Source organism: Rhinopithecus bieti, unplaced genomic scaffold (assembly GCF_001698545.2).
Source record: "Rhinopithecus bieti isolate Rb0 unplaced genomic scaffold, ASM169854v2 scaffold_15436, whole genome shotgun sequence".
Lineage (NCBI taxonomy): Eukaryota > Metazoa > Chordata > Mammalia > Primates > Cercopithecidae > Rhinopithecus > Rhinopithecus bieti.
Genome location: NW_016808313.1, coordinates 189321 through 213126, shown reverse-complemented (window position 1 = coordinate 213126; position 23806 = coordinate 189321). Strand labels below are relative to the sequence as shown.

At 42.0% G+C, this 23806-nt stretch overlaps 1 long non-coding RNA gene across 1 annotated transcript in view; it reads right to left on the bottom strand.

Moving 5' to 3' along the window:
* Positions 1-23806, bottom strand: part of LOC108538382 (uncharacterized) — a 62546-nt gene that overhangs the window by 11689 nt on the left and 27051 nt on the right. The window contains exon 3 of the long non-coding RNA XR_001888058.1: positions 7387-7583. This is a non-coding gene — a long non-coding RNA (uncharacterized LOC108538382). The remainder of the gene's footprint in view (positions 1-7386; positions 7584-23806) is intronic.

The following is a 23806-nucleotide window of genomic DNA, read 5'->3' as shown; positions in this document are numbered from 1 at the left end:
CATGGTGGAATTTGGATTTGAACTCAGGCTGCCTAGGTCCAAAGTCCATACTTTCAAATATTTCCTATACACAATGTATAATAACTTGTTTATTACCCCCCCACTATGTACCAATGATTTTACTGAGTGTGCATTCTATAAAGTGCCTCATTTAACCCTCACAATAGTCTGTCTGGTACCAGATAGGTCATTCATTCATTTATTATTTGTTGAGCTTATGCTTAAGAATCATAATATTGTATTTTTGTAGGTGAAGGAGGATGGGGGTTTGGACCAAAGTCGTAGCAGTGAAAATGGATAGGGGAGGTAAGATTCAAGAAAATTTTCTGAAGTAAAAACATCAGAATATAATGATTAGTTGAACACAAGGAATGAGGAAAAATAAATTGTTTAGGATAACCCTGGGATTTTGACCTGAGGGACTGGATGGGTGGTAGTCTACCAATCAAAATCAAAACTACAAGAAGATCTACCTTGAGAGGTGCTGAACGTTTGTGTACTCCTAAAATTCATATGTTGAAATCCTAACCCCCAGTGTGATGGTATTAGAAGGTGCGGCCTTTGAAAGGTGATTAGGTCAGGGGGCAGAGCCTTCATGAATGGAATTAGTGCCCTTATTTAAAAAAAAAAAAAAAAAAAAAAACCACCCGGGAGAGCATCTTTGCCCTTTCTGCCACATGAGGACACAGTGAGAAGACAGTCATTTATACACCAGGAAGCAAGTCTCACCAGACACCAAATTTCCCAGCACTTTGATCTAAGACCTCCCAGCCTCCAGAAGAGTAAGAAATAAATTTCTATTGTTTATAAGCTATCCAGCCTATGATAATTTGTCATAGATGCTCAAAGGCACTAAGACAAGAGAGAAGTTAATGAGTTCATGTTGAAATGTATTAAGTTTCAGCTACTAAAGAGCATACCAGTTGATATGACCAGAAAGCCTGGAAACTTATAGCTGCAGTTCAGTAGCAATGGTTGGAAGCCAGTATCCTAGACTTGGTGATTAGGGTCACAGGTGTAAGGAAGATTGTCCAGAGAAGATGACAAATGATAAAGCCCTAGGGAATGTCAACATTTTAGGGAGAGCAAAGGAGAGCCTGCCAAGGAGGCTGGGAAGACTTGAGAAGAGGTGGGAGGAGACAAGGAAACAAGTGGTTGCCTGGAAACCAAGGGAGGAGCAGGTGATGGTCAACAGGGCCAGTGCTGCATAGAGGACAAACAGGAAGAGGGCTGAAGACAGATCATTATGACCAGGGTCTGATTTGGGATGGAGGGCACTAGATCAGAACATGACCAGATAGCAGCAAGTCATCCCACTCCTGACTTTAGCCTCCTGATATTCCCTCAGCCAGGAATAAAACCAACCCCAATGCTGAGGTTGGGTACTCCAGCTTCTGGGCCTGAAAGTTAAAGCAGCAGGGTGGAGGGCCAGGCAGAGAGGCCACCGCTGTTTACACATTCATTTCCAGGCGCTCCTTCAGGCTATAAGACCAGCTCTAAAAAGCCACAGAAACAAAACACAAAGCAAAAGCAAACATTTTAAAACAAAACAACGAAACCAAAAATAAAAATAAAACCATACACACACACACACACTTCCTTTTATAGCAGGAAAAAAAAGAAAAAATAATTCTACCTAATGAAATTTTCTGGACAGGTTTATAGCTGCCTGTTTATGGCTGCCTGACCTCCAACCCCAGGCTGGAGAATAACTGAGTTTTATTAAACATCAGCAAAATATGAATGAAGAGAGGGACAACCTTTCCACGGGTCTCATTTCATTTCCAAGCCCAAATAGCTCACAGTTGACCTTGAAACTATGGAACATAATTTTCCCTTCAAGATGATAGAGAAAAGACAAAGTCGTGACAGGGTTCTGAATGGGAACCATTACATTCATGTGAAGCAGCTCTGTTTTTAATACCCCCTCGGGAGAAAACATAGAAAGTTATGAGCTGAGCTAAGGAAAGATGCGTGAATGCAAATCTGACCCTCATTCAACTCTAGACAATTCAGCTGGAGAAAAAATCATGTTATTTGAAGTCAGATGTTTGACCTTCTTATGTGAATTGCCATTATTTATCTCCACTCCCTAAGTGGTATTGCCTGGGTCCATTCTTATGCTCTGAAGCCAGGCTCCACATCCAAATCTGTGTGATCATCCAAGCATTACGAGGTCTCCCCACTAGTCTACCACACTTCATTTTTCAAGTAGCAGGAGGATTGAGCAGAGCATTCCTGTGGGGACAGACCCAAACAGGCTGCCCCAAACTGCTTCCTTCAGGCTGATAAGCCCCCATCGTAAATTATACCACAACTGGAGGCTTCAGCCTCTTGCCATCAGCTTGCCTTTCTTTTGGAAAGATACCAGTTCTGTCCCCTGAAATCAATCCTTTATTTTCAGAGTCCTAGAGGATTCCAAGGATCAGGAAAAGGAGCAAGAGAAGCCCCTCAGTTCCAGGGCAAATCATCCCACGCTGCTGTTTCCAAGCCTCAAACTAACATCTCATTCTGGCTGCGCTCCCTTCTGGATCTCAGCAGCAGTTCTACCACAGGGTGATGTGGTATTTCCAGTCTTCCACTTCACCATCCCCCACACCCGCTTTCCAGCTGTTGTCAAAGCAACAGGATAATTCACTGGGAGATTCAATGAGGAGAGATGGTCAGGTGGGAGGGGTGGGATAGGAGGAAAACATACTGAGATAAGAAAAGCACTTGGTCCTCAGAGAACACATTTCTGGAATTCTGGGCTGCATCTCCATGGCACATGCTTTCACACTGACTCCTGGATCTAAGTCTGAGCTTTAGAATTCATTTTCTTTGGCCTCAAAAGGTTCTCAGACCTGGAGCAAGATAAAGAGAGGGAGATGCAAGGCTCTTGGGTTGATCTTCAGAACACCAGTTTGCACACTGTAGCCTACATGCCTGCATGGGTCCAAAGATACACATTGACTGGAAAGACCTTGACCCAGCCTGCTCCAGCTCTATCCTATCCTTCTAGTCAATGACCCTGCTAAAAGCAAGGAAAGTGGCTGCCTGAACCCTGAGTCTATTAAGGGCTAGACTGGAACCGTGAGCGCCTGAGCTTAAATCCCAGCCCTTTCCAATTCCAAACATCTTTCCCCAGATAAATCACTTTTTCTGGTCATGTCATCAACTACTTGTGCATTATTTAATAGATCAGCCATATGGATGAGTCAGTTTGGCTGTGGGGGCTGCCAAAAGTAAAACCCCAGTTGATTTGGTGGGTTTCTTAAAAATCTTATTGACAGCAATTTAATTCAGTCAAGCTGTATTTCAACCTGGGACAGTTTCAAACCTTGGAAGAAGGGAAATCACCATGTCAACTATCTCAACTGGAAACTGGGTTCTGAGGCTGTGCTGATGCGTGTGTCTATAGCAACTCTGGGGAAAATGGTCCATTTAAAAATTGCAACAGTGACCTCCAAACTTTGGGAGGGGTTATAACATCACATAGCCATTTGGTTCTGTACAGACTCTGTCCCCAAACATATAAATTAAAGTTGACCATGCCGGTGCCTGGGCACGCCATGGGGCCTGGTCAGAGGCAGGTGCCCAGCCTGGCCTGACCCCATGTACTCCCCACCCTCTGCACTCTGATGCTGAGTAGGTGCCAACCCCATCCCAGCCAGGATGACGGTGAAGTATTTCCTGGGCCAGGGTGTGCTCTGGAGGTCATGGGACCAAATGTTTGCCGCCTAATGACAGCGGTACACAAATCCCTACAGCAAACACAGTACACGAGGTGGTGACGCTTGAGCAGAAGCTCCTGCCCTGGCACCCTAACCAAGACCAGCAGATGCCCCGCTAAGCTGAGCAACTGTTTCCTGCCAGTGCCGCCTGCTCGGTGTCCATCCTGGAACACTCTACTGTGAAGCCACAGAATCAGACATGACCACGTCACCTGGAACATCAACGACATCTGGCTGTGGTTGTGGAGGAACCACGCACTTACTCTGACAGCAGCGCCTGGACCCAAATCCACTGGAAAGCCTGGGTCTCCTTTAGCTTATTTAACCATCTCCAGAGCTGTTCAGGAATTTGGTCTCGCCCAATTCAAAACCAATGTGATTAAGACTGGGAAGGGTTTTGAATACATCTTGGCCAAGCTGCACAGTATGGCCCCTTACAAAACACTTACTGAGACAGCTAAAGGAGCCAAGGAGAAGGCAAAGGAGACAGCACTGGAAGCTACAGAGAAGGCCAAGGACCCAGCCAGCCAGGGATCCCCCCAAACAGCAGCTGCAGTTAGTGTAGCCAGCCCATCATACTGCAGCACCCCAGACAGCTCGGACAACTTTCTCCGCCCTCTCCCCATTGTATGCTATCATTAAAACTCAACTTCCAGACCCCCAAAAGAGATTTTTAAAAATACTTGAAGTAAAATGTAAATGATTTTAATTTTGAGATGTCTCAGGGAATTTCATTATAACCTTGCATTCTCTTAGACACTTAGGGTTTCTCCCACAAAATTCAGCAAGGAATCAACTTTCTGCCCCTTAGGTCAGGAAATAGTCTTACCAATGCTAAGGAGAGCAAAGTTTTTCCAAAGTTAAGGCTCCCTCTAGGACAACGTATATGACGTGTTCAGATAAGGCTTTGAGCATTAGTTCTGGCCCTATCCCAGCAACTCCAGCCTATACTTGCTCCTCAGAGAAGGCTGCATTAGAAAGCTTCATGGGGTTCTCATGGAAAGAGGGTGGCTAGGGAGAGAAACTCCCCACCTTCTTCCATGACACCATGTCTGCCAATAATAACAGCGAAAATTTATTGAACTTTTACTATGTGCTAGGCACTATTCTAAGTGTACTCCCTAATCTAATCCTTATAAAAACTCTCTAAAGGTGGTACTATCATTATCTCTACTTTACAGGTGGGGAAACTGAGACACAAAGAAATCAAGCAACTTATCTAGAGTCATACAAGATATAAGTAACAGTGCCAGGATTCTAGCAAAGGAAGTCTGACTGCAGGGTTCATCTCTTAACTGCTATATCCCAGCAGCTCTGGAACCAGAGCAGGAAGAAGCATCTGGAAGGCTTGGTAAAATACAGATTGCTGGGCCTTGCTCCCAGAGTTTCTGATTCAGTAGTCCTGGGTGGGACCTGAGGATTTATTTTTCTAGCACATTCCAGGGTGACGCTGATGATAGTGGACCACACATTTGAGAATCACTGTCTATGCTATTCTATCTCTGGAGAAAATTATTGATAGAACTCCTTCTTCTTCCCCACACACTTCTCCACTCCAGATACAAAGCTCCATGAGAGATGAGTTATACTGAGTAATGTCACAAGATCAGCTAGCCAGTCTTTCAGGAGGGCTCAACTATTTCTCAGACATCATTGTGTCAAGACCCATGGGGCTTCCCAGGAGCAGAATCCCAGCCTTCTGGGTGGGGCCTCTCTGGGCCACTGACTGGAAATGCAGTCCGTGGGAAATTAGGGTCCAGGCTGGCACCTCTTCATTTTTCTATCTGAACTCACTCCTTTGTTGATAACACATTGTTTCTAAACATAAGAGTGTTATTAAGTAACAGCAAGGCCAAGAAAGGGGGATTGCTAGAGGCCAGGATTTCGAGACCACCATGGGCAACTGGGCAACAAGTTCCCATCTCTACAAAAAAAAAAAAAAAATCACAACATTAGCCAAGTGAGATGGCACACACCTGTGGTCCTAGCTACTCAGTAGCCTGAGGCGGGAGGAACGCTTGAGCCCACGAGGTTGAGACTGCAGTGAGCCAAGATCAGCCACTGCACTCCAACCAATCTGGGCAACAGAGGGAGCCTCTGTCTCTAAAAAAATAAGACGACGCAAGAGTAAATCTCATTTGTTTGCTAAAACTTTCTTTTGGATGTTTTCAAAGTTATCATATCTCCCCAGGTTAATTGATTGATTATTGATTGAGACAGAGTTTCACCCTTGTTGCCCAGGCTAGAGTGCAGTGGTGTGTTCTCAACTCACTGCAACCTCTGCCTCCCAGGTTCAAGCAATTCTCCTGCTTCAGCCTCCCGAGTAGCTGGAATTACAGGTGCCCGCCACCACGCCTGGCTAATTTTTGTATTTTTAGTAGAGATGAGGTTGCACCATGTTGGCCAGGCTGGTATCGAACTCCTGACCTCAGGTGATCCACCCACCTTGGCCTCCCAAAGTGCTGGGATTACAGGCGTTAGCCACCGTGCCCAGCCTCCCCAGGTTAACTTATAAGCTCATTCATTTATTCATTCACTTCAGAGTCACTTCAGAAATATGTAGAACAAAATACACATATGTGGGTGGGGAAATCATAGTACAGACAAAACACAAACTGAGCAATTCTGTAAGATGAAGCCAGGATAAAGTTAGTACACGAAGATGCAAACCATAAGACAAAGTCAAAGAAGGAAAAACACCAGGTACGAAGATTTACAGTTTCTTAGAAGCTCTTTGACACATGGAGATCTAAAAAATATTTCTGTCATTAAAAGGCATACTGCATGATGTGGTCTACAATGTTCTCCACAGCATCCCCAAGTTAAATACAAAAAAAAAAAAATGTTTCACAATACATTTATTAGAGTAGCCCTCAAAGCACACTCTAGGCTATAATATTCCACAAAATATAGACCCTTCAGGGAGCTACATGTCAAGGCAAATGCCTTACCTACAGTAGGTTGCAATAAATATTTGAGAAGTAAAAACACTTTCAGTACTTGGATCACTATTCATACTTCAAAGTATGTGTATGAAGCACTGCAACCACACTTCTGTCCAAATGCCTTGTAATTCTCGTACTTTTGCCACCAAACTTCCACCCAACTTACCTTGCTAACTTGAACTTCATTTCCTAGTGCTCAAAGACTATTAGTACATCCTCATAGTGAAAGCCATCATATCATCTCTTTTTTAAAAAGTCCAGTTTTTCTCAAAAGATGACTCTTAAAGGTGTATCATTAAGCACTCTCATCAAATCACCCATTCATTAGTTTTGGTCTGTGAAATCCTCTACTCTGACATTTTTCTGTGCCATTTGTAGCGTAATGAAAACCACTTAAACCAAGTATCAGAGGCTGAGATTCTAATCCTGTCCCTATTCCTTGGTGGCTGTGTGGCTTAACTTCTCTCAGCCTTGTTTTTCTCATTTGTTAAATGAGAGAGAAGAAAACTCACCACCTAAAAACTCTCATTTAAGAAATGAATAAAAGACCAGAATAAACAAATGTTGACTCTTATAATTATGAATTAAAGTTACAAGAATGACCTTAACTAGTGGTCATTGACTTGTTTTCCCCTAGAAGTACTAATGCATTACCACTTCTAGGGGAAAATTACTACTATTTCCCCCTAGAAGCAGTGATGCAATCATCAGCGTGTGTGATCCTTCACCTGAGGCTACTAGGGCAGTGGTGATGAAGACAGAGAGATTCCCACTGTGAAGCATACTGGATGAATAGGAGTACTTCATCACGGCTCAGCCAACATTGCTCAGATCCAGAGAATGAATTCAACAAGCCCATCTATATCAGTCACTGCATCACGGGGATCTGGTGGACAGCAGGAACCAGCATCTAAAGAAAACAGGGCTGGAGAATAAAGAGACATAAGAACAAAAGCAGTGAGTTGAAACAGGACAATAGGGGACAGGCTGAGGAAACTTCTGGAGTGGCAAGTCAATATCCGCAACTGGACCTGTTTAGATGGACAGGAAGGGATCACACAGATACTCTCTCACCCAGCTCACCTTACCAGTCATGGCACATACTTGCAAGCCTGCCATGAAACTGGAAGAACTGGGAGGCCAGCCCAGTTTTCAAACTCAGACTCACCAAACTGGTGTCCTTCCTGAGGCTCTCAACCTCAGAGTTAAAGTATTTGTTTCTAGCAGTGGTTAATGTGTGAAAGTTGTAAATGTCTTATTTATATATGTGCTTTAATTACTTATATAAATTAGAACCGAGTTGAGTTTGTCTGAGTGATAACTCCTCTCCTACTGGTATTCCAATGGTTTCTTTGAACTAAACAGAAAGAGTGGGAAAACAGCCAGTAGTCTGGGAATTGCACATAATCTGAGGATTACCCATGGGTGTGACATGACATTAGGGAACTTAACCAGTTATAGAAGGAAATGGTTGGAAACCAGTGCTGGGGACAAGAAAACTGAGTAGCCTCATGGATATAACACAAGAGATGACATGGAATAGCTGTTGAAGTCCTGCTATGTATTTCAGAGAATCCGGGGAGGTACAAAGACCCCAGTGCTCTATGCTCACAATGGCAACAGAAGGAAGAATCAAGCTAATTACAGGTGGTCCTGCATCGCCCTAGACTAATAATGATCCATCGATTCTGATCATAAATCTTTTTCTCCCTAAAAGAACTCTAATAATTTTATAGTCTGGCTTCACTCATTTGGAATTTTTCTAACAGTAATATTCAGATGCTAATTGCAGGAATAGAGAGGTACTTCAACCAATTCTTTTTTTAAGTGATTCATTTACAATGTATATATTAACAACTTGTGGTAGCCAGCCTCCAAGGTGCCTCCCAGTGATCCACCTTTCCTGGGTACTCATGCTCTAGTATAGTCCTTTCCTATATCCTACCAGCGTCGGTCTGTGTGACAAATAAAAGACAGCGTAAGTGATGATGTCTACCTTCCTACACTAGGTCATAAAAGATACTGCTGCTTTTACCTTGCCCTCTTGGACCACTTGTTCTGAGAGAAGTTAGCTGCCATGTTGTGAGAAACTGTCTATAAGCAGCCCTAGAGAGAGTTCCACCTGAAGAGGAATTGAGGCACCCATTTTTCAGCCTCGCAAGTGTACTATGTTGGAAGCAGATCCTCCAGTGCCAGTCAAGCTTGCAAATGACTGAGGCCTCGTGAGAGTTCCCTAGCCAGAAACTCTCAGCTAACTCACTTCCAGAAACCATGTATGATCATAAATGTATGTTGTTGTCTTCGGTCATTTAATCTGGGATAATTGTTATGGGCAATAAATAGAAAGCCAATATATAACTCACGTGCTAATTACAAATTACTATTATCAGGCATTCAAACCAGAAACCTAAGGACAATTATTTTCTACAACTTAGGAAATATTTAATAAAAAGTTGTTGTGAATTCCCCATAAATAGCCCAAATAAATTTCAGGTTTTGTTGTATTTATGTGAATCTGCTCTGACTTTGACCAACTGGTATATTTTTTATTTGGGATTAGAGTCTGTTCTCCATTGGTGGCCTACCAGAGACAAGTCATTGGGAAGTTAGTCTACTGACTATTTGGGTATATTTTGTGATGATACCTAGGCTGTTATTTGGGACATGAATTAATAAGTTATTTGTGATTATTTAAAAAGCCACAGAGTCTCATCAAAGGAATTTATTTTCCTCTCATGAATTTGGCAAAAAGTTTTTATGGTACCAGGAGGGAATGAGCAGCAAAGATAATCTCTGGGTCTTTTTACCACATCTAAAATAGATCAAAAGGTTTCAGGATGATTCTTCCTGTCTAGCAGAAGTTAGACAGAAAATATAAACCTCAAATTATTATTTCTCACCACAGGAAAGGTGTGAACAAGAAGCAGTGTCAAAAGAAACTTGTTCTGCTTAGGCCAGTACATCATCCTGAGATACTACAGTCCCTGTTTCCTAGGGCTTCATAACTTAGTTGGATCTGTGAGTTCTGAGAACATCTGACATAGCAACATCTGGGAGGCAAGAGAAAAAACATATTCCAAAGCAAAATATGAACTCTGTTTAGATTGGTCCTATCCTGAATTATATGTTCCCCTTTAATCAGTGCAAATAAGCAAAAGTTAGCAATATTTGCAAAGGTCTTAGTTATGGCTTATTTTCCTCCAGAAAGAATTGTACCCACCAATTACTGACTGGGAAATCAAAGACACCAAACTTTAATCAAGATTGTTACCCAAAGACCAAAGAAAAGTAGGCCATCCGGAGGATATTTCTCAAATATTTCAGCATAGGTTTTTCCCATATAGTGCTACAGGCCCTTATTATCTAATGAGAATTTCTGTATTTTTCATCCCTCCACCCCAGGAAGCCCCTTCTGATACCTAGACTGTAAAGAACTCTACTCTCTGCTCTCCCTTCACACAATAAGAATTTTGAAGGCTTAGTTCTATTTAACTCGTTTTAGGGCCTCGGCACCTAGCACAGAGCCTGGCACATGGGAACAAATTATATGTGTTTATCTAAAGTACGTTGAACTCATGATTTTCCTATCATAACATTCTGCTCTTTCTCTGGCAGTGCTTATTTGACAATTCCCTTTGATGTATTTTCTCTTCCCATTCCCTTTTACTGCTGTCATTCTGAAGGTTTATGTTTTACTGTTTGGATCAGCAGCAGGCAAAAAAAAAAAAAGTACAAAAATCTCTCCACATTTTTTCCCAGTCTGTGAGAATCTTACAACCCAAAACACTACCATGTAACTTTACACCCACTAGGATGCCTATAAGCAAAAGAACAAAACAAAAACAGATCATAACAAGTGCTGGTGAGGATGTGGAGAAATTGCAAACCTGATACATTGCTGGTGGGGATGTAAAACGGTGCAGCCACTGTGGAAAACAGTTTGGCAGCTTCTCGCAAAGTTAATCATAAAAGTACCCGATTACCCAACAATTCTACTCCTAGGTATATACCCAAGAGAATAAAAAATAGGTCTTCAAACAAAAACTTGTACACAAGTCTTCAAAGCAGTACTACGCATTATAGCCAAAGGTGGAAACAATTCAAATGTCCGTTAACTCATGAATGAGTAACAATATGCTGTATCTCCACACAATGGAATATTATTTGGTCATAAAAAGGAATGCAGCTGTAATATATACTATAACACAGATGAGACTTGAAGGCAGTATGTTAAGTGAAGGAAGCCAGTTACAAAAGACTGTTATAAAATTTCATTTATATGAAATGTCCAGAACAGGCAAATCTACAGAGACAGAAAATAGACTACTAGTTTCTTAGGTCCTGGGGGAGGGTGAAAGGATAGGTAATTGATAGCTAAAGGATGAAGAGTTTCTCTTTGTGATGATGAAAATGTCCTAAAATTGACTGTGATGATGGTTGCACATACTTGTCAATATACCAAAAACTATTAAATTGCACATTCTAAATGGGTGAATTATATGGTATGTGAATTATTATTATTATTATTTTGAGACAAGGTCTTGTTCTATCTCCCAGGCTAGGGTGCAGTGGTACAATCTCCGCTTACTGCAGCCTCAGCCTCCCGAGCTCAAGTAATCCTCCCACCTCAGCCTCCTGAGTAGCTGGGACCACAGGCATGTGCCCTTATGCCTGGCTAATTTTTTTTTTTAAGAGAAGGGGTTTTACCATGTTGCCCAGGCTGGTCTCAGACTCCTGAGTTCAGGCAATCGGAGCCACCACGCCTGGCCTTGTTATGTGAAGTATATCTCAAATAAAGCTGTTTTTAAAAGAAACTACCATGGGCCAAACGTGGTGGCTCATGCCTGTAATCCCAGAACTTTGGGAGGCCGAGGTGGGTGAATCACTTGAAGTCAGGTGTTGGAGACCAGCCTGGCCAACATGGCAAAACCTCATCTCTACTAAAAATACAAAAACATTAGCCAGGCATGGTGGTGCACACCTATAGCCCCAGCTACTCGGCAGGCTGAGGCAGGAGAATTGCTTGAACCCGGGAGGCGGAGGTTGCAATGAGCCAAGATCGCACCACTGCACTCCAGCCTGGGCAACAGAGTGAGATTGTCTTAAAAAAAAAAGAAAGAAAAAGAAAAAACCACACACTACCATGTAGCATGAGGGAATTGTGGTGTTGGAATTGTTCTGTATCCTGTTTGTAGTAGTAGTTACAAGACTATGCATGTGTTAAAATACGTAGAACTTTGCACTCCCAAAAAGTAAATTTTACTGTATGTTTTTAAACATAAAATAAAATAATAAACCTATTATGTGCCCCTTTAGTTGGAATTATAAACTGGGATCCATGGTCAACTTCAATTGAGACTGGTGCAGCTAATTAAAAACTTCTGTGTATGTGCAAAGAGAGCACTCAGACCCAAAGAACCAAGCGTAAACCTATTTCCTTAGCTGCATTCTGCAGCTAAAATCCAGATAAACACAAAGAGATTATCTATGTAATCCTGTCTCCACTTCATGCTTAAAGCAGAGTTGTTGATTCAGTGGTCCAAGCATTCATTCCAAGCCCCAGTAACCCCTGATGATTTTTCTGAATTCTCCATTGTACGTGTACCAGATACTGAACTTGATCTGTCTCTGCAGAATAAATCAGCAACAGAAAAAATACGTATATACAACCCTTCAACTCCAAACCTTCAAAAGATTCCCCAAGACTTGCAAATGTGAAGTACTGTGGGATACTGCATATTTACCATCAGGAGCTCTGCATTCTGGCTTTTGGTCAGGGTGAGGAGAGTTTCAGGAGGAGCAAGTACAGAAATGGTGAAAAAAGAGACAAGATGTGGAAAGTGCTCTAGTGTCATAAGGAGAAAGCAGAAGACTCCAGAGACACCTGTTATCAAAGATCAGAGACCTTCCCAAACTGGAGAAGGCCTGGAACAGGAGCAGAAGCAAGAAACCTCTTGGGTTCAGCAGGTCCTAGGCCGTGGGTAGTCAGGGAGACACTCGAGAGCCCAGAGAATTTTAAGGCCATCACTAACCACATGTAAACAAAGTGATACTTGTAGATGTTCTCTATAATTAAGGTCCTTCTACAACATGGTGTTCAGAGTGCATTCATAGGTTCAAGTTGGGTGGGCTCCCTATTCAGCAGGTTGTGTTTTACCAGCAGCTGAATGGGATTTAATATTAGGTAAAAAGACATTACCAAAATAGTAATAAAATTTAGACCCTCCATGCTAAGATCAATGCTTACTCTTGAGTTATAGGAAACTTGTACAAAAACTACACCTGCCACCTATACTCTTCTATTTTCCTGGTTCTACCTACCTTATAATCATCTCTTATCTACCACCACCTCTAGCCCTAAAGCTCCTAATACTCCACTAACCTGTTCCTCTGAGGATGGGGCTCTTTGATATATTTGCTGCAAAATCACTTTGTTTTGTAGACGCCCTTTTTCCCATGGGTAATGCATATATCTGAACCTACCCCACATACTCATTCACTTGGAGACTAATTCGAAAGATCTGATTCCCAGACATCTGCTTTAATATGAATCCTATAAAACTTTCATATGACTTTCTGTGTGTCAGTCAAAATTTTTTTAATTCTCACTGCAATAACCTCTCAACAGTGGAGATAGAATGAGGATAAAAGATACATGAACAAATCATTGCTAAAACATTTTGAGAGTTTTCATCTGAACTAACTTTGAGAGTTAGTTTAAAAACACACCAGGAAACCAGGCCTGATACACAGACCTTATATAACACGCTAGCCCTCATGTTAGTATTTCGTCCTTATTGGGTGAGACCATGCTCCTCCCCTCTACTGATGGAAAGAGTCTTCTACTGATGGGAAGGAGAATACTTTCCCATGGATTCTATGTCAGAACTCTCCCACAACGTATTGAGTCATCTGGGACACTTCATTTAGTGTCTCTGGGCTTCAGTGTCCTCATCTCTGAAATATAGAGAGGCAGGTAGGGTGGGGGGAACTAAACTGAGTCATCATTAACATCCCTTCCAGTTCTAACATTCTGTGACCATTTCACTGGTGATAGGGAAGTCTTAAGTCTCAATATCTGCTGAGTCATTCTGTCTCAGCCTTTGGATTCATATTCCATTGTTCTGATTGAAAAATGATAAACTCTGTGGTAGGGATGCATGTCCCTGGAATGTACAAGTAACCAGAGGCACAAAGGTCCCTAACTAATAACAGGGACCACCTGTATTAACTGGGATTAGGTATAGCAGCATATAATGGAATGCCCAAAATAACTGAGACTTAAACACAAAAAAGTTGTTCTCCTACAAAAAAAAAAAGAAGAAGAAGAAGAAGAAGAAGGCAACATATGATTGATACAGAGACTAAGATTCCTTCTAACCTTCTGTTCCACCACCCTGAGTGCATGGCTTTCACACTTACAGTCCTGGATGACTACTGAAGCTCCAGACACCTCATTAAAATTCCAGGCAGCCAGAAAGATAAATGGAAAAAAAGGCTAAATAGGCACACTTTCAGCAGAGTCAGTTCCCTTTAAAGAGCCTTCCTGGAGATCTGTATAAAGTTTGCATTTGGATTTCAATGACCAAAATGTAGTCACAAGGCTACAGATAGGTGCAAGGGAATCTACGAGATGCAGTTTTTAAGTGGGCACATTGCTGCCCTCAGTGATGTAAGAGCTCTGTTGATTGGGAATAAGAGAATGAATGCTGAGTAGACAACCTGCAGTATCAACCACACCACTTTCATGTCTTCTGGAGTACCTGTCCCTGGAAGAAGCTCATTCAATGCTGTTGATTTGATCTGACTGTCAGCAGCAGGAGATCTGATCTAGAAGTGGCTTTTGTTTCTGCTGGCATAAACAAGCATCCTCTAGTCTGGTCCTCAGAACAGAGCCTGAGCATATAAGCCTGGTTTTTTAGTCTTTGAAATTACAAATTGATCAAAAACATTGATGTTCTCTCTTGGAAACCAGAGCTATGTGTGAAAATTAAAAGAAGTTACCTCAATGTTCTAAGCTACTAAGACTTCTTAGCTAAATTAGAAATGAAAACTCGGCCGGGCGCGGTGGCTCAAGCCTGTAATCCCAGCACTTTGGGAGGCCAAGATGGGCGGATCACGAGGTCAGAAGATCGAGATCACTGGCTAACACGGTGAAACCCCGTCTCTACTAAAAATACCAAAAAAAAAAAAAAAAAAAAACTAGCCGGGCGAGGTGGCGGGCGCCTGTAGTCCCAGCTACTCGGGAGGCTGAGGCAGGAGAATGGCGTGAACCCAGGAGGCGGAGCTTGCAGTGAGCTGAGATCCGGCCACTGCACTCCAGCCCGGGCGACAGACCGAGACTCCGTCTCAAAAAAAAAAAAAAAAAAAAAAAAAAAAAAATGAAAACTCACTGTGTCATTCTCTGTCCTCAGACTCACCCAGTGATTCTCCCACCTACAGATTCACACAGATCAACGGAAAGTTATTATTATTATTATTATCATTATTTTATAGAGATGAGGTCTTGATATGTTACCCACGCTGGTCTTGAACTCCTGGCCTAAGTGATTCTCCCACCTCAGCTTCCCAAACTGCTGGGATTATGGGTGTGCACAACTATGTCTGACCTAATAGAAAGTGACTTCATCTGAAGAAGTGTAGAATCAGGGATGAGTACCTGGTGTGCCTTAACTGTGCTACTGACCCTTTCTCTCCTAAAGGCAGGCTCCACATACATATTCCCTCAGGAGAAGAAAGCATTCATGGACTAAGTTTTTCTTATCCAATCCCTGTATTTGTAAGCGTTCCTTGCCCATAAGAAAAGGACAAGGAGATACAAAGTGAATTATGTAACTGGCCTAAGTTTAGAGGCAGAGATAGGGTAAAATTTGGTTCTTAGCTCCCAGTCCACTGCTCAAATCAATACAACCAAAACTATATTGAAAAAATATGTATCTATTATTGAGAACCAAATGTTTAAAATTATGAAGCATTTGCAATTGCTATCTGCACTGATTTGGTTATCCAGAATTTTGATTCTTGATTTTATCTTGCCCAACCTGTGTCTTGCCTAGGTCTCTGTAACAGTCATCAGTTTAATGCAATATTTACAGAAAGTTTACTCAGTGATGATATGTTATGAGGGAGATACAAAAATATCATAAGATATGGCCTTATAATTCTATTGTATTGTTAAGATATATGACCATGAATTAATGAGGTTAGTTTTCAAATAAATATACCGACTGTCTATCTATGTGAGTGGTATATCTTCTTAGGAAGCATTTAGCCCAATGATGTGTTGTTGCTCAAAATATTTTTAGAATTCATATTTGGGAATTATTTTCAGTAGGTGAACCAAATTATCTTAAATGTCCTCGATGGCTATTCAATGTTTTGCTTTGAGAGTGGATTTTATTGGGGGAGAAAGTTGAAGTCATTCAGACCTGAATCTGATAAAGCAGGTTTGAGTGGTTTGGTTTCCGGGTAACATTCAGTCAGCCCAGGGTGTCCTTCTTCCAGGCCTCTTTTTCCACAGTAGAAGGACAATGGTTCTCAAACTTGAGTGTGCCTCAGAATCACTTGGAAGACTTCTTAAAACACAGATTTCTGGGCTCCAATTTCTGATTCATCAGTTATGGTGGAGAGGCCCGATATTTTGCTTTTTTAATTTAATTTTATTTCATTTCAATAGTTTTTGGGGAGCAGGTGGTTTTGGTTACACAGATAAGTTCTTTAGTGGTAATTTCTGAGATTTTGGTGCACCCATCAACTGGGCAGTGTACACTGTACCCAATGTGTGGTTTTTTATCCCTCATTCCCCTCCAACCCTTCCCCACAAATCTCCAAAGTCCATTATATCATTCTTATGAGGCCTGGGATTTTATATCTTAAATGAGCTCCCAAGTCAGGCTAATATCACTGGTTAGGGAACCACACTTTAAGAACCACTGCTTTAAGACAGTCATTTTAGGTTTTTCATTGCATATAGCTGCACTTAACTTTTCAGATGCAGATCACCCCTCCTCTCAAGGAGCTTCCTTCTTGCCTCTTATGCTATGTCCTGGGTACTTCTTGGTCTTGCACATTCCAATTAGGCAACTGGACATGTGTCCAAAGCCCCTACCACAGTAGGGATCACTTTTACCCACAGCCACAGAGGATGGTACTAAAGCTTATGACTAAAAGCACTCACGGGCATTTCTATAATTAAAACTTGGCCTTGCCCAGTGCTCAGGAGTGTTACAGAAGGTTAAAGCCTGAAGGGGTGTTAATTATCATCTAGTTCAATTTCCTCTACCTCCTCTCCCCTCATTTTAGAGTTGAGGAAACCAGGGCCCAGAGATGCTAAGTCCAGTGTCCAATATCACCCAATAAATTACAGAAGAGTTCCATGAGAAAGCGTCACAGTCACCTCCCAGCTTCAGAAGACAGGGTCTTAATCTTACCCAATCAAAGCCAAATGCAACATGAGGTAGGTGTAATATGATGTATGTATCCCCCAAATAACAAATAATACAAATCTGACTGCATGTTTCTACCCTAAACAGTCCAGCAGTTTGGGGTCCATAAAAAAAGTATAGTACTTTACCAATGCGGATTTTACTCCTGTCATAAAGCTATGTTGTTAAGACATACATAACCAAATACTCATTTATGCATGCAGTGGAGTGTGCCGGAGTCTGAGTCCCACATTCAGTTGACTCTGTTAGTATGTGACCAAAGCTGCCATCTCCTGAGTGCAGAAGACAGCTACAGCAATCCTGAAGAGAAACATGGCTTTGCCACTAAAATAAACCAAACAACTAGTCAATATGTCTTAATCTCACAGCCTAGGTCTGGCTTACCTATGGACCATAGATACGGCCAATCTCATTTGAATTGCCATTGAGAAAGCCTAGCCTTAGGAAAAGTTAAAACTTGTAATGATACCAATCCCTTAGAGTGGTAGATTGGCAGCAATCAGCAAATCATTAAAACTTGGCTACAGAACACTGTGAAATATGCTAGGTAGGTGCTGTGGTTTGAATGTATGTCTCTCTCCAAAATTCATATGTTAGAACTTAAATTCCATTGTGATGGTATTAAAAGGTGGGGACTTTAGGAGAGGATTAAATCATGAAGACGGAGCTCTCATGGGTGGGATTAGTGACGTTATAAAAGGGCTGCAAGGAACTAACTAGGCCCTCTTGGCCCTTCCACCTTTCCACTGTGCTAGAAAACAGGCTTCCAGAGGACACAGCAATAAGGCACCATCTTGGAAGCAGAGATCAGACCCCCACCAGACATCGAACATTTCTGTTCTTTATAAATTCCCTAAGTCTCAGATATGTTGTCATAGAAGCACTAATTCACTAAGACAGTAGGTGAGCTACTTAAAAGAGCGTTTTTTAAAAAGTCAAAAAGAGAAAATAGCTAGTCTTAAAATGCTATGGAGCTTAAGTCATTATTTCTCACTCTTTTTAGACACCACAGAAGATCTAACTCTTAACCCAGACGTATTGAAAGATAGATGCTGTGAAATACAGATCAATGGCTCAAAAGCTTCTGAAAGTGATCAAGTAGAATATTTTTATTTTTAAATGTAAAATATCACCCCTGCCTTGTTGCGAAAAAGTGGGGTGGAGGAAGTAACACCACTCTTCATCCCCTCTATGGTGAAATATTCCTTATCCTTAAGATGTAGTAGTCCACTCAATCTCCAATGATACACCTGTTTGTAGGAGATGATAGGGAGGTGAAGTGAAGGGCAGCTAGAATGCACATCGTCCAATATTCTTTCTTGTAAACATTCACGATGGTTACATGGGATCAGAGAAATGTTCAAGAAACCATAGGAGTTGATTTGGTTGACACCTAACAGTGTCTTAAGCATCAACACAGTCAACATGTGTCCCAGTTTCTTTCAAATTGATACCAATTGGTGGAATGACACTGACATTTTGGAAGCAACATTCAAGGAAGAGGCTGCTGTGAAGGATGTGTTGGAGAGCAGCAGACAGAAAGACTGGAGGTTCGGGGAAAGCAGAAGCTGGGGAAGCTTGATTTCTCTGTCTCACTCCCTGGAATTGGCTGGATTTCTGATGGTGAACCAGGTTTGCAAACCCAGCCATAGGCCCCCTACTCCATTTGCTCTGCCTCGCAGTATTCTTCCCTGCCATCCCTACCCCTGAAGCCCTCTTTTTGACCCCCAGAAACCTGCTAGAAACTCTCCTCTAGAAAACCATCCTGACCAATCTACCCACTGGCTATACCTCTAGCAAACTTTTAGATATATTTTCTTAGAGTGGGTCCAGTGCATTCTTGAATGTAAGCATCTTACCCTCCCCTGTTTTGAGTCTATCAAAAGCTAAGCTTTTATTTCCCTTGTGGACTTTGTCCTCATCACTTTCCCTGTTCTTCCAGCTTCTCCCCTTAGCCCATGGGGTGCTGTTTAGGTTCTGGGAAAAGGCTGCCGATCTGCACTCCCTCGCTGCCCCTGCATGTTAGGGCTGAGTTGGTCTCAGATGCTGCTTTCTTGCAGGCTGAGAGAGCTTGAAAATAGAGGTCTGGGAAAGGTCTGGAGAAGAGTCCTAAAAAACTCACAAGGGCAGGCGTGCATGGTTGCTATGGTTACATAGCAGCTTGGTTGTCTAGTCACCTCCTCCCAATAAGGCAACACTTCTCTGTGAAGCACAAAGAGAAGATGTTTAAACCCAATTCACCCCAAGAACTGGGGGAGGAGTGACTTAGTCACATCGTCTGCTTGTCACAATGTCAACAGCAAAGTTACGGGTCACCGGGGCTGTGAGGGGAACACACAAGGAAAGCTACTTTGTGAATATTTAAGATTAGAATGAGATTAAACAGCCAAGCCAATGTGCCCTGCACTCTCTGAATTTTGTTCTGTTTTGCTTGAACTAACGCCATGTCTGTCAGTGTGGTTCTTGCCATGCCTGGCAGCCAAGCACATGGGCACACACAGGGCTTGGCAGTGGGGAAATGGGCTGAGACCCAGTCAGAACAGTCTCATCTTTCTACCTGAGCCTCAAACTATGGTTTTCCAGGCTCCAGATGGTGATCATGATTGTTAAAAAGCAACCATTATCCCTGTTAATGAGGATAATAAAACTAAACAATTCATGAGCACTGACAACATATGGAACATCCTACAAAACACAGATTTACCCAGCATTATCAGGAAATGACGTTTTCCACATCAGTGAATTTTCTGGAAAATTAGGGCTTACCTCTTTTTTTAAAATCTTCAATTTTTTTATTTCAATAGGTTTTTGGGGAACAGGTGGTATTTGGCCACATGAATAAGTTCTTTAGTGGTGATTTCTAAGATTTTGGTGCACCCATCACTCAGGCAGTGTACCCTGTACCCAAAGTGTAGTCTTTTATCTCTCACCACTGCCTACCATTTCCCCTGAGTCCCCAAAGTCCAATGTATCATTCTTAAGCCTTTGTGTCCTCATAGCTTAGCTTCCACATATTAGTAAGCACAGATGATGTTTGCTTTTCCAGGGCATACCTCTTCAGCTCTGATATTTTTTTTTCTGAAGATATTAACCAGTTGGGACGTAAATATGTGTCAAATATGTAACACATTCTCCCATCTTGCTAAACAGTGTAACAAATACTACATACACCATTTTTCCTGGATCTCTCCTTATGAACATGGAATGAACCACAGAGCTGGGGAGAGGTCTCCATCCATACCATCTTTGGGTCTTGATTGGGACAGTTAGCCCACTTCGACTTGACCTAGTCAGCTGTATTCAGGTCTCTCTGCACTTGACAGTAAGCTCCTTAAGAAGGAACCAGGCCTTCCCTATCCTTCACCTTCATCCCCTACAGCCTTGCCACTCAAAAGATGGCCCTCAGAATAGCAAATCAGCACCACCTAGAAGCTTATCAGAAAAGCAGACTTTCTGGCTCCATCCCAGACCTACTTAATGAATTAGATTCTGAATTTTAACAAGATCCACTGGTGATTCATATGCGCATCGGAAGTTGGGAAACATTACCCTCCAGCTGTGCATACCAGCTTGCCCCTGACCAGTTATATCAGCATCACCCGAAGTTTCTTGTTAGACATAGAACTTGGGGCCCAGTACAGAATCAGAATCTCTGAGAAGAGAAACTCAGAAATCTATTGTTATCAAACTCTACAGGTAATTCTGATAAGAGTATCCAGCCCTAGGCCTTGCTCAGGGGTGGTACTCAACAAGTCTTTATTAAATTTAATGGAATTCTTGTATTTGTTTTTAGATTATCCTATCTCCTGGATGAGCCAGGTGAAAGGTGGTCATCCTTTTGTCTACGTAGGTACAATTCCCATTTCTGAATTTCTAGCATAGTGACTAAGATCTCTAGCTTTGCTAGTGAAAGAAGCCAGATACACTATGTAGATATTTTATGATTGTATTTACATGAAATGTCCTGAATAGACAAATCTATGGAGACATAAAGTAAACTGGTGGATGCCAGAGACTGGAGAGAGGGAGGAATGAGGGAGTGACTGCTGGTGGGTATGGGGTTTATTTTTGGGGTGATGAAAATGAAATGTGAAATTAGATGGTGGTGATGGGTACACAACCTTGTGAATATACTAAAAACCACTGAATGTACCCTTCAGAAGATAAAGTTACATGAATTATATCTCAATTTTTAAGAGGTCTCAGGTTTTCGAATCAGGCCACCTGTATTCAAATCCTGGTCTTGCCACATAGAGGCTGTGTAATCTTGGGCATGTTAATTAACATCTTTGAGACCCAGTTACATTGTCTGTAAAGAGAATAACAATGTGCCTATGCCAGAGGTTTGTTATGAGAGTTAAATAAGATAATCTTTGTAAAAAGTGGCAGGTGTTGGCCAGCCACGGTGTAATGCCTGTAATCCCAGCACTTTGGGAGGCTGAGGCAGGCAGATCACGTGAGGTCAGGAGTTCAAGACCAGGCTGGCCAACATGGTGAAACCCCATCTCTACTAAAAATACAAAAAATTAGCTGGGCGTGGTGGTGGGCACCTCTAATCCCAGCTTCTCAGGAGGCTGAGGCGGGAGAATCGCTTGGACCTGGGAGGCAGAGGTTGCAGTGAGCCGAGATCACACCATTGCACTCCAGCCTAGCCAACAAGAGCAAAACTCCATCTCAAAAAAAAAAAAAAAAAAGTGACAGGTGTTGGCGCTCAAGACACACCACCCCAAAATATGACTGCAGGAGACCAAAATACACCACCCCAAAATAGACCTTTTTGGCATATCATTTTGAGCAGGTTATTTTGGGAAATTGCAGACACAAGAGTAGCTCTGAAAAGTTGCCCTTTTGTAAAGGAAATTTACATTTATAAAGGAAATTTTTATTAGTAAAGATGTCTGTACCAAGAAGAGAGCTATTCCACGATAACTTTTATCACCTGAGAAACTTTTATCTTCGTAACAAGACAATCTTTGTTCACCATGCATTTCCTCCCCTCATTCTTTCGTAATTAGTATGCATACCCCACAGAAGCCCCAAACCCTTATTCTTTTATGTAGCTCAGCATGCCGTTATAAGCCTCAATCATCTGACCATTTCTTTGAGTCATATTTTTGTGGGACTCCCATGCATACACTATTAAAATGGCTTTTCTCCTGTTAATCTGTTTCATGTCAATTTAGTCTGTAGGCCAGCAAAGAACCTAGAAGAATAGAGGAAAGCAATTCTCTTCCTACACTGGTACATACAAGTGCTAATACATTTTTCCTGCTGTAGGGGTGAAAAAACGTGTAATGCCTTTTTGATCACCCATCACAAGGATTACAACCAACGCTCCTATAATAAAGGACAAATTAATGAGAGGCAAGCATTACAAATTTACTTAAAACCAAAATGTTATGTGACACAGGACACTTTAGAAATGAAGACCTAAGAGCTGGGCATGGTGGTGCCCGCTTGTAGTCCCAGCTACTCAGGAGGCTGAGGTGGGAGGATAGCTTGAGCCCAGGAGTTTAAGTCCAGCCTGGGCAACATGGAAAGACCCTGTCTCTTAAAAGAAAAAAGAAGGAAATGAAGAACCAACGACCTAGGGAAAAATATTGATTTTTTATGCTTGGTTTCAATGAAGAATGGATAGCTGTGTAAAAATGTGATTGGACAAAAGGTTATGAACTAATAGTAGTAGGCAGGGTGTTAGGAGAGGGAGCACGAAGGCCTGTCCAGATACTTCTTGGCCTGTGTAACACTCTTTCCTCCATGCATAGGACAGAACATCTGTCACATAAGGGGAAGAAGATCAGAGAGTGAACTTTTTAGGTTTTGTGGCTTGCTTTGGGGAGAGAAGTTTTAGTTTCTGTGACCCGCTTTAGGGGAGAGGAATTCTATGACTCACTTCCAGAAAGAAAGACAGGTGGGAGACAGGTCACAAAGACCTTGCTTCTGAGACCCTTCCGATCTTTTTCAGTTCTAAGTATGTAGCACAACAAAGCACTATATTTTGGAGTATCGTGTTCTGACCTTCGAACTGCTCATTTTGAATCCAACAATTCTTAAACTTTAAAATGTACAAGAATCACCTGGTGAACTTCACAAAATGAATGCCCTTGGATTTTCAGATTTGTAAGTCTAGAGAGTGGCTTCAGAATCAACATTTTTAATATGCTCACCATTCTGATTACACATGGTGTCTGGAGATGACACCATGGGAAACAGTATTCTAAACTCTTGTCAACTGGAAAAATAAACAATGTTTTTAAATTATTTGTTTCCCACTTAGAATGTATAAACTGGAAAGAATGTTGCTTCTACCCTTACACCCCCCCCCAAAATTTTGGATAATCTACAAATTTGCTTTTCTTGAACCTATCAGAGAGCTGAGGTTGCAAGGGAAACTAGCTAACCCAGAATCTAAGGAAACACGGACATCTCCAAAGGGAGACAAACACAAGCACTTGATTACCAGGGGCAGAGGCCATTGGTCCCAGATAAGGATAATTCAATGAAAATTTTTAGCAAATTGCTAAGGGATGAGTTTAGGCTAGCAAGAGACTATTAAACCCCCGGGGACCCAGACAAAGGAGAATTTACCCCTTCTTGCAGGCTTTTTGCCACAGACCTTACTGGGTACACACAAAAAAGATCGGGAGCAGGACAAGAGACTTCAGACAGCATCCCATGTGCTGCAAGCCTGGGAGAAAGTAAC